This window comes from Corvus moneduloides, chromosome 3 (genome assembly GCF_009650955.1).
Source record: "Corvus moneduloides isolate bCorMon1 chromosome 3, bCorMon1.pri, whole genome shotgun sequence".
Lineage (NCBI taxonomy): Eukaryota > Metazoa > Chordata > Aves > Passeriformes > Corvidae > Corvus > Corvus moneduloides.
Window position 1 is genome coordinate 1,943,523 of NC_045478.1, and position 12,204 is coordinate 1,955,726.

General features: G+C 48.3%; 1 protein-coding gene across 3 annotated transcripts in view; it reads left to right on the forward strand.

Annotated features, from left to right (window-relative positions):
- EXTL3 (exostosin like glycosyltransferase 3) overlaps positions 1-12,204 on the forward strand; it is a 136,015-nt gene that overhangs the window by 20,255 nt on the left and 103,556 nt on the right. For 2 of the 3 annotated variants that reach the window (XM_032103579.1, XM_032103578.1), the window contains exon 1: positions 406-637. The exons of the other annotated variant lie outside the window; for it this stretch is intronic. The gene's annotated coding sequence lies outside the window, so the exon portion shown is untranslated. Of the gene's footprint in view, positions 1-405; positions 638-12,204 lie in introns of those variants that run through there. 3 annotated transcript variants of the gene reach the window in all.

The following is a 12,204-nucleotide window of genomic DNA, read 5'->3' on the forward strand; positions in this document are numbered from 1 at the left end:
CTTGGAGGATACATAGCACTGCATGGACTGACTGAGCTCCATAAGGACACTCTGACAGGATTTTAGGGGGATGCATAGAGCTGTGTGCCCACAGGGCCGGACTGCGGCTGCCCCTTCGAGGAAGCATCGGGCACTGACAACATGGCGGCCCCTCCATGAGGGGAGCGGAGGGTGTGAGGTACAGAGGGGCGCGCGCCTGCCTTTTAGGCGGGAAAAAGCGCCCGGGCGCGGCGCGCGTGCGCAGTGGCGGGAGCCGAGCTGAGGGACCTTCGGCTGTTCCCGGCAGGTTCCGGAGGCGAGTCTCTCTGCTCCCCGCCCTCAACCCTTCGGGTATCTCCGCCTCCGCTTCGCCTATCTCCGCCCCCATTTCGGCTATCTCCGCCCTCCATCGATAGGTTCCGCCACTACTTCGGTAACTTCCGCCGGTTCGGTCGGAAATGGCCGAAGACGTGCGAGACCCAGCGGTTTAAGGGGAGAAGACCGGCCGGCTTCTCGGAATAAACCAACTGTGTCCGGCCCGTGGGGGGGGGGGGGGAGCAGGGGAGGGCGGACGGAGCGGGAAGACGAGGCAGCGGCTATGGCTCCCCCCCCAGCCACTCGCGGCTCCGCCGGGAGGGCGAAGTGAGGGCGCCGAGAGGTAGGAGCGGACCGTACCACGCACGGGGAGAGGGGGAGGAAGGTGGGAGAGCGGTAACATCCCCCCGGAACCCCCCCCCGCGGCAGCCCGTGGGGCCGGGTAAGGCAGGAATGGTACAGTCCGGGGGAAACCCCCTGGAGCGGCGGCGTGGGGGGGGCTCGGCTGGGGCGTCCCTGAGGGGCAGGAGAGGGGCGCGGGGTCCCCGAGAGCCGGGGGAGCTGTGAGCGAGGGTCCCTCAAGGCTGGGGAGGCTGCGAGAGGGGTCCCTGGGGCTGGGGGAGCTGTGAGCGGGGTTCCCTGAAGGTTGGGGGGGCGGTGAAAGGGATCTCTCGGGGCTGGGGAGGATCTGAGAGGGATCCCTCAGGGCTGGGGGAGAGCTGTGAGCGGGGCTCCCTCAGGGCTCGGCTCACGGTGGGGAGAGGTTCCTGAGAGCTGGGGGGGTCTGTGAGGGGGTCCCTCAGGGACTGGGGTTCCTTCAGGGCTGGTGAGGTTGTGAAGGGGGTCCCTCACCTCACAGCGTGAGAGACCTTGTGGGGATGTCACACTGCAAGGGGGGAGTCCCTCAGGGCTGGGGGGCTGTGAGAGAGTCCCTCACAGCATGAGGGGCGTTGTGGGGGTCTCACAGAGTGAGGGACACTGTGGAGGGGTCCCCACAAGGCTGGGGACCCTCATGGTGGGAAGGCTGTGATGGCAGGTGGTGCCCAGGTACTGCTGACAGGCTCCAGCCTTCCTGCCTGTCCTTGCTCCTGCATCCAGCAAGGATCCTGAGACCTCCTTGTCCCGCCTGTGGATCCCCAGTGTTTTGGGGGCTGTCACAGCCCCCCTGGCCAGTGAAACCCCATTTCTCCCACTCCGAGGCAGTGCCTGAGTCGTGGTCCCGGGGGTTCTTGATGGGGTTCTGCCTTGTGAGGTGGTGAGGACAGCAAGGATGAGGCTGCCCTTGCTCTGGGCTACTTAGCGTGGCTGGTATTGCACTCTTGTGAGTTATTTGCTAAAGTTGAGGTTTGTATTATTCTCTTTTCCCAGCTGTTTTCCCCACATGAGGTCTCTTCTTGCTCAAAAAACATCGGGGTCTTTACCAAAAATTTTACCAGTGTGGCAATAATAACTTACTGCCAACAGGCTAATGCCCTGTTACCCTGGTCCAAACCCAAACAATTTGGAGCCTGAAGGGCCTGGAAATGGTTCAAGTGGTATTAAGGATTCACAGAGATGCTGAGAAGCACTTTAAATAGGCTGTTCTGTTGCTGTGTGTGTGTTAAAATCCAAACATTGACCAGTTTCTGACCTCTTGTTGCTTTTGCGTGAGTCTGACAGATCGTGTGTTTATATCATGATACGATAACTTGCCTTTAAAGTGCCTGGGTTTCTTGTGCTGCAAGTCTCACATGTGTGTGAAGAAGATTAAGTAACTTTGTTTCCTGAGAGGAGTGTCACATGCAGGTGATTATCTTAGGTATTTCTGTTCTCATGGAGAAATCTATGATATCCAAGATAGTAACATCTTGGAACGTGGGTTGTCAGGTTTTATCAAGTACGGAGTAATCTTAAATTCGTTTCTATGCAGAAATAGCATCAAAAATGAACCATAGTCTGATTATGTGATGATGGGGAGAGAGCTTCGCCTTCCCCTCACAAATCCCTTAACTTCATGTACCATCTGAGAGCCCAGTTGTTATCTGTACCCACTCAGGACTTTAGGATGCCTCTGCTTTTCCATTTCTCGTTCAGAAATGGGAGTTTGCATGGGTTCAGCTCAGTGTTCAGGGATTCTGGAGCAGGGGTAACTGACTGCCTTGAATGAGCAAATTTTTCCGGCAGCTCAGCTGTGGTACAGACAGTTCTTGAACTTCTTGATGTCGTGTTGCAGAAGGGAAGTCCAAAGCAGTTTTCTGGAATTCTCTGATTTTTCAAGTGGGGTCTCTTAGCTCTCATGTTTGTTTACACGTGATGATGGATTTTGGCTGTTGTCAAGTCAGAGCAAAAGCAGCAAATGCAGGGAACAAGTAAAACATGATTGTTGAATTGCCTTCACTTAGGCTGTGTCTCAATGATACACGGCAAAATTGGAGGGTTGTTTGTGTACTGTTCAGATGGGCTGGGAAAGATCATCATCATCTTCCCATGAATATTTGTGGATCTCTGGGACTGTTTAGTTGATGAGTTGGATCTTGTTGACGCATTCCCAAGTTTTGTTTATTTATGGGGAGCCAGAGCCCTTCCTGAGCTTGCTTCCCATGACTATTAATTCTTGAAATGCCATGACATCTTCAGCTTAAGTTTTTAGCGTTTGTCCCTCTCCTTCTGGCCGTATATATTTTGTATTTGTTGTTTTTTCCTTCCAGTCTCTGTTGCCTGATTTTTTCCTCTTTGCTCTTTGACTCCTGTTGCCTCTCCTGGTTGCCTTGCCTGTTTTCCCAGGGCATTCCTCCTGCTGCCCACGGTAATGTTTTCACCAGGCTGGGAATTGCAGCTAACCACAGATGTTACCTGTTTGATGCCAAGATCACGGCAGCCCTTTGTGAATTGGTTCCTGGTCCAGAGACAATTTTTCTGCTTTGGAAACCCCACAGAAACAGTGAACGGGAAGGGACCTTGTGTTCATTAGCTTCTGTCTCATCACCAGAGATTTTTTCTGTGATCTGTGCTGAATACCTTTATTTTTTGAGAAGGAGCAGACTGTGAACGTTTTGAAGCAGCTCCTAACACCGGGATTTTAACTCGGGGTGGAATATTTGGTGTTACTCCTAACGATCGAAACCCAGAGCAGGATTCCTATGTCTTAACCACCCAGCAAGCAAAATACTGAGGTTTTTTGTTTGTTTTCGTGTGAAAAAGGCAAGTGTAACTTGTAGGCGTGTTTAGATACGCCACTGTGTATTGAAAAGACAAAAAAGTATCTCTGCTGCTGTGTGGCTTGGCAGTGGGGGAAGCATTCCCATGGGATTTGGGGGACGCAGCTGGGACCGCCAGTTGTCTCCTGCAACCCGTGCTGACACAGGCTGTGCTTGCTGGGCTAAAGCTAGCACGGGAATGAGCTGCAGTTGTGGGGCTGCAATTTAGACATATCCTCAAAAGCAGAGTTTTCTTCTCGGAGAACATTGAAAGTGCTGTTTACTGGGGCTTGTCGTGGTTGAGTTTGGCTCCTGCAGCGCAGCCGGCTGTTCCTCACATGCAAATCGTGGTGGTGGATGCTGCCTGAGAAGAGGTGCAAAGCCAGTTTGAGGTTTTGGGGTTTGTTTAGGAAGGATAAAGACAGAAGCATGTGCAGCTCCGTGGCTTGCAGCTCATCGATCCCCGGGCTGCCTGGGCGTAGGAAGCCTGGAGCGCTGGCCCACCAGGTAAATTGATGTTATTACAGCACTTGCAGGGCCAGTTTTGAAGTGCAAATTGAAATCCCGTTTCTGTGAAGTCATTGCTGTTTGTTAATTGATGCCTGTTACCGGCAAGAGCAGTTTAGAGGTCTGACTAATCCATCTTGGATGAAAGAGGGTACGTTTAGGTTAGATTTTAGGAGGGAATTCTTCCCTCTGAGGGTGGGGAGGCGCTGGCACAGGTTACCCAGAAGCTGTGGCTGCTCCGTGCCTGGAAATGTCCAAGGCCGGGCTAGACAGGGCTTGGAGCAACCTGGGCTAGTGGAAGGTGTCCCTGACCATGGCAGGGGGTTGGAATTGGATGAGCTTTAAGGTCCTTTCCAGCCCAGACTATTCTGGGATTTGATGATCTGTCCCTGCTAATTGGTGGTAAATGGATAATGGTTTCTCAGGACTATGTTGATATAACCAATAACACCACAAAGTGACCTGTCCCATCAAGTGAAATACAGAAAATTGAGACTTATAAATCAATCAAATCAATCCTTTATGGTTTTTTTTGGGTGGGACAGAACCCTAAACCTCCAAACCAGCTGTTAATCTGTAGCCACTAATGGACATAAAGAGTATTTTAAAGCACATATTTTTAATGAATCTCAGGATTTCTGCTCTTGCTCTCAGTTTCTTAAGTGGTTGGAATCTTGTTGCCTGCATTTGTGTTTTCTTTGCTATCCTCTGCCCTCCCCTTTCCCCATGAATTTTGGAGCATTAAGAAAACGTGCCACTTTTCTAATGCGAATGCCTGCCTGAGAGTGGTATCAGAACATGGGCTTAACCCACGGTCTCCAAGAAACACTTTCAAGCTTCTTCTAATAGAAAATGTAAATAACATTTCCCAGTGCACGAGTAACGTTTTTATTCCCCTACTTTGCCCAGTGCCCAGGTGCTTGGTCTTTTACCTGTCTTGTCTCATAAAATGCTTTCTTTAATGGTTCAAAATACTTCCAGGTATCTTCTCATCTAACTTTAGTCTTAGGGACAGTGACAGCCTGAGGTTTGTTTTTCTTCCTGTTGTGTTTTGGTACCAGTGTTGCCTGAAGTGTGGATTCCAATATCTGCCTCTGCATGAGCTTTCTTCCCATTCAGTGCTACCCTTCAGTGTAACAAAGTCATCTCAAATCTGTGCCGGAATATTGGGCATCGATGGATTCATCTGGAAGTGAGTTCTATTTGTTTAAAGGCCACAGTGCCACAGAGCAGGAAATGGAGTGCTCTGAGCATGTGTTGCCTTCCTCAAGGATCACTTCTTGACAGGTTTGTAAATCCGGTCAAAGACGTGATGGATTCAAGTTTGGACACTAAATGTGGAAATTGGCTTCTCTGCTTGTAAAAGCAATACAATTAAAACCATCCAACATCCTCCATTACGCTGTCCCATCAACACATCTCCATTTTCTTTTCCCCACCCCATATGTATCCCACCTTCTGGGCCCAGATTTAATAGAATTGAGCACGTCACTGAACGTGGGAAAGGCTTCTTTATCTTTTCCACCCGTGGTCTGGTGCCTCCGCATCGTATGTAACGCGGGAGCACATCGGGCTGGGATTCGTACATGTCTTTTAGCGTTTCTATTACGGGCACGAGGAAGTCATTATGCTGCAGGTCTGCTCTGTGTAGGCACTTAGTGGGAAGTGATGTGTTCTGGATTGTGTTGGTGTGGAGTGGAGGATATGCTGTGGAGTACTGCTGACACGCAGATGATGCCTGGAAAAGGTTGGCATGGAAGCATTGGAGCTTGTGACAAGAAGAAGCTGCCAAACAAGTGGGGAGCCTTGGAGTTGAGAGCAGAGCCTAAATATATAGAGCAATGCTGTGAGCCTCTTTCTAAGGGGTCTGGAAAGTCTAAGCAGCGTAGTCTTGAATTCCCTACCACAGCCTTTCTGTCTGCAGGAAAGCTTGTGAGGGTCTGCAAGTAAAATAGGTTGGAAATCTTTAATATAAGTGCAGTAGTGACATCAAAGCTGTGATGTGTGACCAGCAGGTGGGCAGAAGTCAGGACAGTATGATCCTGTCTTCCTCATTTAGAGGTAATTTTCTGGCCATGTGATACAGGAGCCTATTGACTCCCAGAAATGCATTGTACACCTAATAATACGTGTCAGGGAATAGGTTAACATCGCTCTCAGATAATTAATAAAGATAGCACTTCCATAGCAAATAGGAAGGAGAAAAACCAACCCATGCATTGTTTAGCTAAGATATTTCTTTCCTTAGGCATCTCTCCTGGGAAGACCTTGGTGCTTGGAAATGAATCTGCCGCCTACCTTGTGTACCTTCATTTTAATGTGGGGATTGAGGAGGAGCCAGCTATTGGAAAAGCAGCCAGAGATGGATGTCTTGGAAAGGTGCCACTAATTACTGTGGCATCTGACAATTAGCTTTTAAGCCTTTCCTTCCAAAGTTCTCAACGGTGCATCCCGAAACAAAAACAAGGAGCTGGAGAAGGGGGAGAGCTGTCCTTGTAGTGATCTTGTAGGGTGGTTGTTAAGAGCAGAAGGTGGAGTTCATTCTGACGTGATTCCCTTCCAGCAGAGCAGGTCAGATTTGATGGACACAGAAGCATTTTGGTTTTTTTGCTGCTGGGCTCTGTTGTAGTTGCAAACTTCTTACACTTCTTACCTTTAAAACAACTTTGAGGCTGCCATTCTTCACTGGGAAAGCTGTAAATCAGTAACATCTGCAAAGTGTCATTGTTGGTGTTAATCTGAGAATTTTTAACAAAAATCAAGATGTAATAAAAAAAGATACAAAGAAATCTTGCAGTTGGTTTCTTGCATTTGCCTCCAGGGTCTTCTGACTCTGTTTTTATTTTGTGGCAATGATGAATAGCACCAAGCCTTTTGCGAGTATCTCATGGGTGTAGTTAGTTAGGAGTAATGATTGAGTTGGAGCTGGCAGGTATCTCAAGGTTTTTGTACAGAAGCTGATCTCCCCCCACCCCTCAGGGACCAGACCTGCTCTTTCTCTGGAAATGACTTTTACGTTGTTGGGACAATGATAATTTTGATTAGAAAGGCCAAGCTACAGAATTATTTCTCCCTCATCAAACGAGATGTTGGGGAAGATGTTTTTGCATGCACTGAGTGTTTCACTGAGCTTGTGTTTCGGGTGACATTGCTCAGGTGGCAATGCCAGGAGCATCTTCTGGGGTAGTTTGTACCATCATGACCCAGGCTTTGCTCTGACTTGTGTCTGTATAATTCCATTGCCTTGGAAGAAGTGACCTGGAATCTGCAGACAGATCTGGCGTCTGTTTCCATGTGCATCTCTGATCTCTGCCGCGTGTGCCAACACGCGAGCCTTGGGTTACAGCAGCTCTCCCTGGGACAGAAAGTGGCAGCTGTTTGACAAATGCAATGGAGCGAGTGTTATAAAAAGAACCAAAGCGAATTTCCTCTCCTCAAAACTGATTAAAGCAGGAGCAGTATCGGGAATGCTTCTTGTGAGCTTGGTGTTCCTGTGCAGGGGAGTCTTGCTTGGACACTTTGCTGCCCCTCTGCCTATTCTTAGCCTGTTTACCAAAAGCTGTTATGTGTGCATCGGGAGACCTCCACGTTCAGGCTGTTTGTGTGTTCATGTGGAGCCTTTTGAGGAGAGAGGGGATTATATCCAAGCTTTTTTGTCACCTCCTTCAGCTTCTGTGCTTTATAACTGCTCAGGAAATACAGGTTAATGTTTCCATAGTGTCTCAGTGTATCGCAGAGTGTCTGTGATGCAGGGAAGTACTGCCTGGTACTTGTTGACATTGACCTTTGAATTTGAGATTTGTGACATGGTTGAACTGATTTCACAGCCTGCTGCTAGAAGGGGTTGCCTTGGTCCCTCTCCCTCTCTCAGCTCTGCAGTCCTTGCGTTTCATATGATGCCTCAGTGAAGTGATTTAGTTTGAAAATCCAACAGCAAACTGCTTGAGGGATTTTTGGTAGGAGGTGAAGTCCCCTTAGTGGTAGGGAGCACAAGGCAAGGGCTGGTGCCCTGGGAGGTTTCATGCTGGAGTGTCCTTGGAGGGGGATCAGAGAATAGTTTAGATTGGAAAAACACTTGGAGATCACAGAGTCCAACCATTCCCAGCACTGCCAAGGCCACCACTGACCCATGTCCCCAAGTGCCACATCCACACGGCTTTTCAGTCCCTCCAGGGATGGAGACTCCAGCACTGCCTTGGGCAGCTGCACCAGGGCTGGACAGCCCTTTAAGTGAAGAAATTTCTCTTAATATCCAACCTAAACCTCCCCTGGCACAATTTGAGGCCATTCCTCTTGTCCTGTCCCTGTTCCCCGGGAGCAGAGCCCGACACCCCTGGCTGCCCCTCCTGTCAGGGAGTTGTGCAGAGCCGCAAGGTCCCCCCTGAGCCTCCTTTTCTCCAGGCTGAGCCCCTTTCCCAGCTCCCTCAGCTGCTCCTGGTGCTCCAGCCTCTTCCCCAGCTCTGTTCCCTTCCCTGGATACGCTCAATGTTCTTGTCCCAGAAGTGTCCCCAGGACTGGAGGTGCCCCAGCAGAGCCAGCACAGGGAATGGGCACTGCCCTGGCCCTGCTGGCACTCCAGAGCTAGGACAGCCCAGGGGCCCTTGGCCTCTGGCACAGCTGGGCTCATGGCCAGCTGCCTGTGGGCCACCTCCCCAAGGTTCTTTTCCACCCAGCAGCTTTTCAGCCCTTCCCCTGGCAGTCATAGGAGTGGCTGAGATGGCAGAGCTTGGGCAGGTGAGAGTGGGACAGTGACACAGCCACTATGCTGTGTCAGGGAGCTGCCCCAGCACCCTTTTATCTTCCCTGCAGCCCCAGAGTGTGCTCAGGACCAAGGAGGGTGATTTAATGAAGCGCAGGGACTCGTTCTAAATGAACACGCTGAATGGACAAGAATAGCTGGCTGTTGTATATGACTATGAAGGTCACCAGGATCAGATGCTCATTTTTCAGCTCCTCATTGCTGCTGGGTGCAGCAGAGCTTTGTGCTGACACAGGCAGTTCCTCTCAGTGGGGCTGGAGTGGCACTGAGAGAAGAAAATGCCATGTTTTGAAGGCTCTTGGTAGCGAGACAACTGGAAAAATGTGTCTTGGGTACAAATTTTTCAGACTTTGGGGCTTCTTTTTATAGCTTGACTTTTTCTCTGATGTCTTCTTGCTATGACTTCTGCTTTTCTGTTTTGAGAAGTGAAATTAATAATCTCCCTTACTTCCTGTCCAATGGGAAGGAATGTCTTCATCCTGGCCCAAGCTGAGCTGCAGATGAGACCTGTTTTGGGAACTGTGTTATGCAAAAGCAGAGGAAGAGGAAACAAACAGTTGTCTATTCTCTTTGAAATGCAGTTTTAATGGTTTCTTGGTAATTCATGCAATTATTTAATCGGCTGCATGATCCCTGGGATTATTATTCTTTCCAGCTAATAACTGGAGCGGGAAAGTTATCTTGTAAATTAAAAAAAAAAAAAAAAAAGAATTGGCATATGTTGTTTGCAGGACTCTGTTTTAGTAATTGTTTGCAATGACCTTTTGGAATCTGTGAGAGAAAATTTATTTGCTTGACTTTCTCCCAGATCAGCTCCTGGCAATCTTGATATAGAGCAAAATTGAGTTGTTTTAGGTTTTTTAATTACATTCTGACAGCAAAGCCTGTTTTTCTATGTGCATTAGAGTTGTGGCTTTTTTAAAGGTTAAGCTCTATTTGACAGGACTTCCACAGATGAAGTTTTTGAAACTTTTTGGTTTAGTTGTTTGCTTGGATTTTTTTTAAACCAGAATTGTTTATCCAGGGTATTATTACAAAATAAGTCTTTATTTATTTATTTCTTAATTTAAGGAGAAAGTTCTCGCTGTATTTTTGAATGTCTAGATGCATGATGATGAAAGGTCTGTGGGTTTTTTGTTGGTTTATTTGTGGGTTTGCTTTGGTGTTATTTTGGTTTTGGGTTTTTTGTTTGCTTTTTTGTTTTTCAGCTTTAGAGGCTGTAATCTGATTAGATCATAAAACCTTGTCAGGTTTACAGAAAGAAAAAATAATTTTATTTTTTTTACAAAGTTTTAGCAGAGCTCTTCTGAAATCTGGTTCCTCAATGTCACTGGGTTGTGGTCAGAGCCCACTGTGGGTTTGGTTTGTAGGAAAATGTCCAATATCTGAAGGCCTTGCTCCACACCATCTTGTCTGCGTGAAACCTGCTCTTCTCGGGGATGAGACCAATGGTTCTTCCTTTTTCCCTTTTGAAAATTACGGCATTTTTCCACTTTAAAATCTGACAACTCTTGAGAGCGCAGGGTCAGAAAAACACATTGTGCGAAATCTCTCAGCATTCAAGTAAGAGTTTTCACATGAGAGCCCATTGCTCCATGTGTTTTCTGAAGCTGCACTTGGAGAGGCTGTGAGAGCCTGGTCCTTCAAACACACCAAAGAAAACTCTGAGAGCCGTGCCAAGGAGCAGGTGCTGTGAAATTCGGGTTCTGCCAAGTCTGGAGAAAATTGCGCTGATGGAGATCTGCGTCTCTCAAGGGAAAATAAGTCTCCAAAATGAGTGTCCAAGCTGGAACAAGCCAACAGATGCCAAAAATATGTCCAGTAGCTCAGTTTGCAGCTGAGGCAGTTCCCCTTCCTCTCAGGCTTATCCCTCAAGGCAGTGTGGAGTTGTTTACATAGGGGACAGAAATGACTGGAAGAGTCAAAGAGGACCCAGCCACAGTGAGCTGGAGCTGAGTGAGCAGCAGCTTGTGTGTTTTCAGCCTCTTCATCAGGCTGGTTTTGCACATCCCAACCTGAAAAAGTAGGCTTTTCATCCTTGGATATGAATAGACAAACCTGAGGGGCTCCATATTTCCTGCTAAACTCCAGATAAGATCTTTTACTGTTTGAACTTGCAAAGCAGTTTAGGTGTGTGCTTCCCTGCTCGAAGGGTTCCTGCAAAAAGCTTGATCCACCGCTTCATTTAGTTGAGTCTGTTTGGAATGAACAATGCTCCTCAAGCTGTGAATACAAGAATGGTTTAGCTTAAAAAAAAAAATTAAAAAAAACCTCCCCTGCAAACAGATGATGTAATGCCCAAGCTCCATGTTTAAACAGTAGCTAATTTGCCAGGGGATAAACCAGGGTGAAATCTGTCAGGCTTTCTAATTTCCCACATCCACCAGAGCTTTGTTCTTTTTGCTTTCAAATGCAGGGTACGTTTGTGTGTCCACACTGTGTGGTTTCCTTCAGCTTCTGCAGCCAAAGAGTTTGTCCAGGGGCAAGAGAAAATGTTGCTGTAAACCTTTTTTTGATATGCATCTTTTAAAGTTTTACTTTGTGACTGAATTAAAATCCTGAGCCGTCCCTTTGATGAGCTGCAGCACAGGGTTTATTCTGAATTTGGATCTTGTCTCTTTGCAGGCACATTCCTTTGGCCAAGCAAGATTCACTCCCTGCAAGGTCCCCAGGGCACTGCTGGGTGGGAGACTCCTTGTTCTGCAGCTGGTTTGGGCTGCCTGTGGGTTGTTTACTTGGTGTTTGGACTCTCTTCTCCCAGCCAGTTCTGTACGAAGCAAGGAACACTTAGTTTTCGCACATTAAAAAAACCAAACCCTTACATGAGCAGCTTTCTCTGCTGGTGGCAGCTCTGATCTGTGTAGTGCTTCGTGTCTGCTGACAAAAGGGGACTTTGGCTGGTTGTGGAAGAGGAAGGTTTGGATCAACACTCCCCTCCTCCTCCCTGGGATGGTCTGTTTATTGGAATTTTTCACTGACCTATTCCTTTAATCCTCAATTTTGGCACCATTTCCCAGGGCTCATGTAAGCGCAGGACTCTGCCAGCCAGCAGGATGAACCAGGGCACACAGCAGGGTTAGAGAGATCCAGGACCTGCAGTGTCTGCCTGTGCTGATGGGGTAGGGAAGATGTGACACGAGAAATTGAAGTGACAGTTCAAGGAATTGCTTCCATCTTCTCTGGCTTTTTCTACTGAAAAGCAAAAAATGCCCATCTTCGAACTTGGAGCAGCTTCATCTTAAAAGCCGCCACAATCTGGAGTGAACCTGTTTCTTGGGGATGTCATTAACCAGCTTGGCATGTGGGGTGGCTTCAGCAGTTTTCGTCCTTTGAGCAGTGCTGGCAGAAAGCTCTGAGGGTGCCTTGTGCTGACGCTGCGCTGGGGCTGGAGCTGTTGCTCTGGAAAACAGCACTTGGGGAGAGATCACATCTGTGAGAGCCGGTGCTGACTCACAGCATCGAGATCTG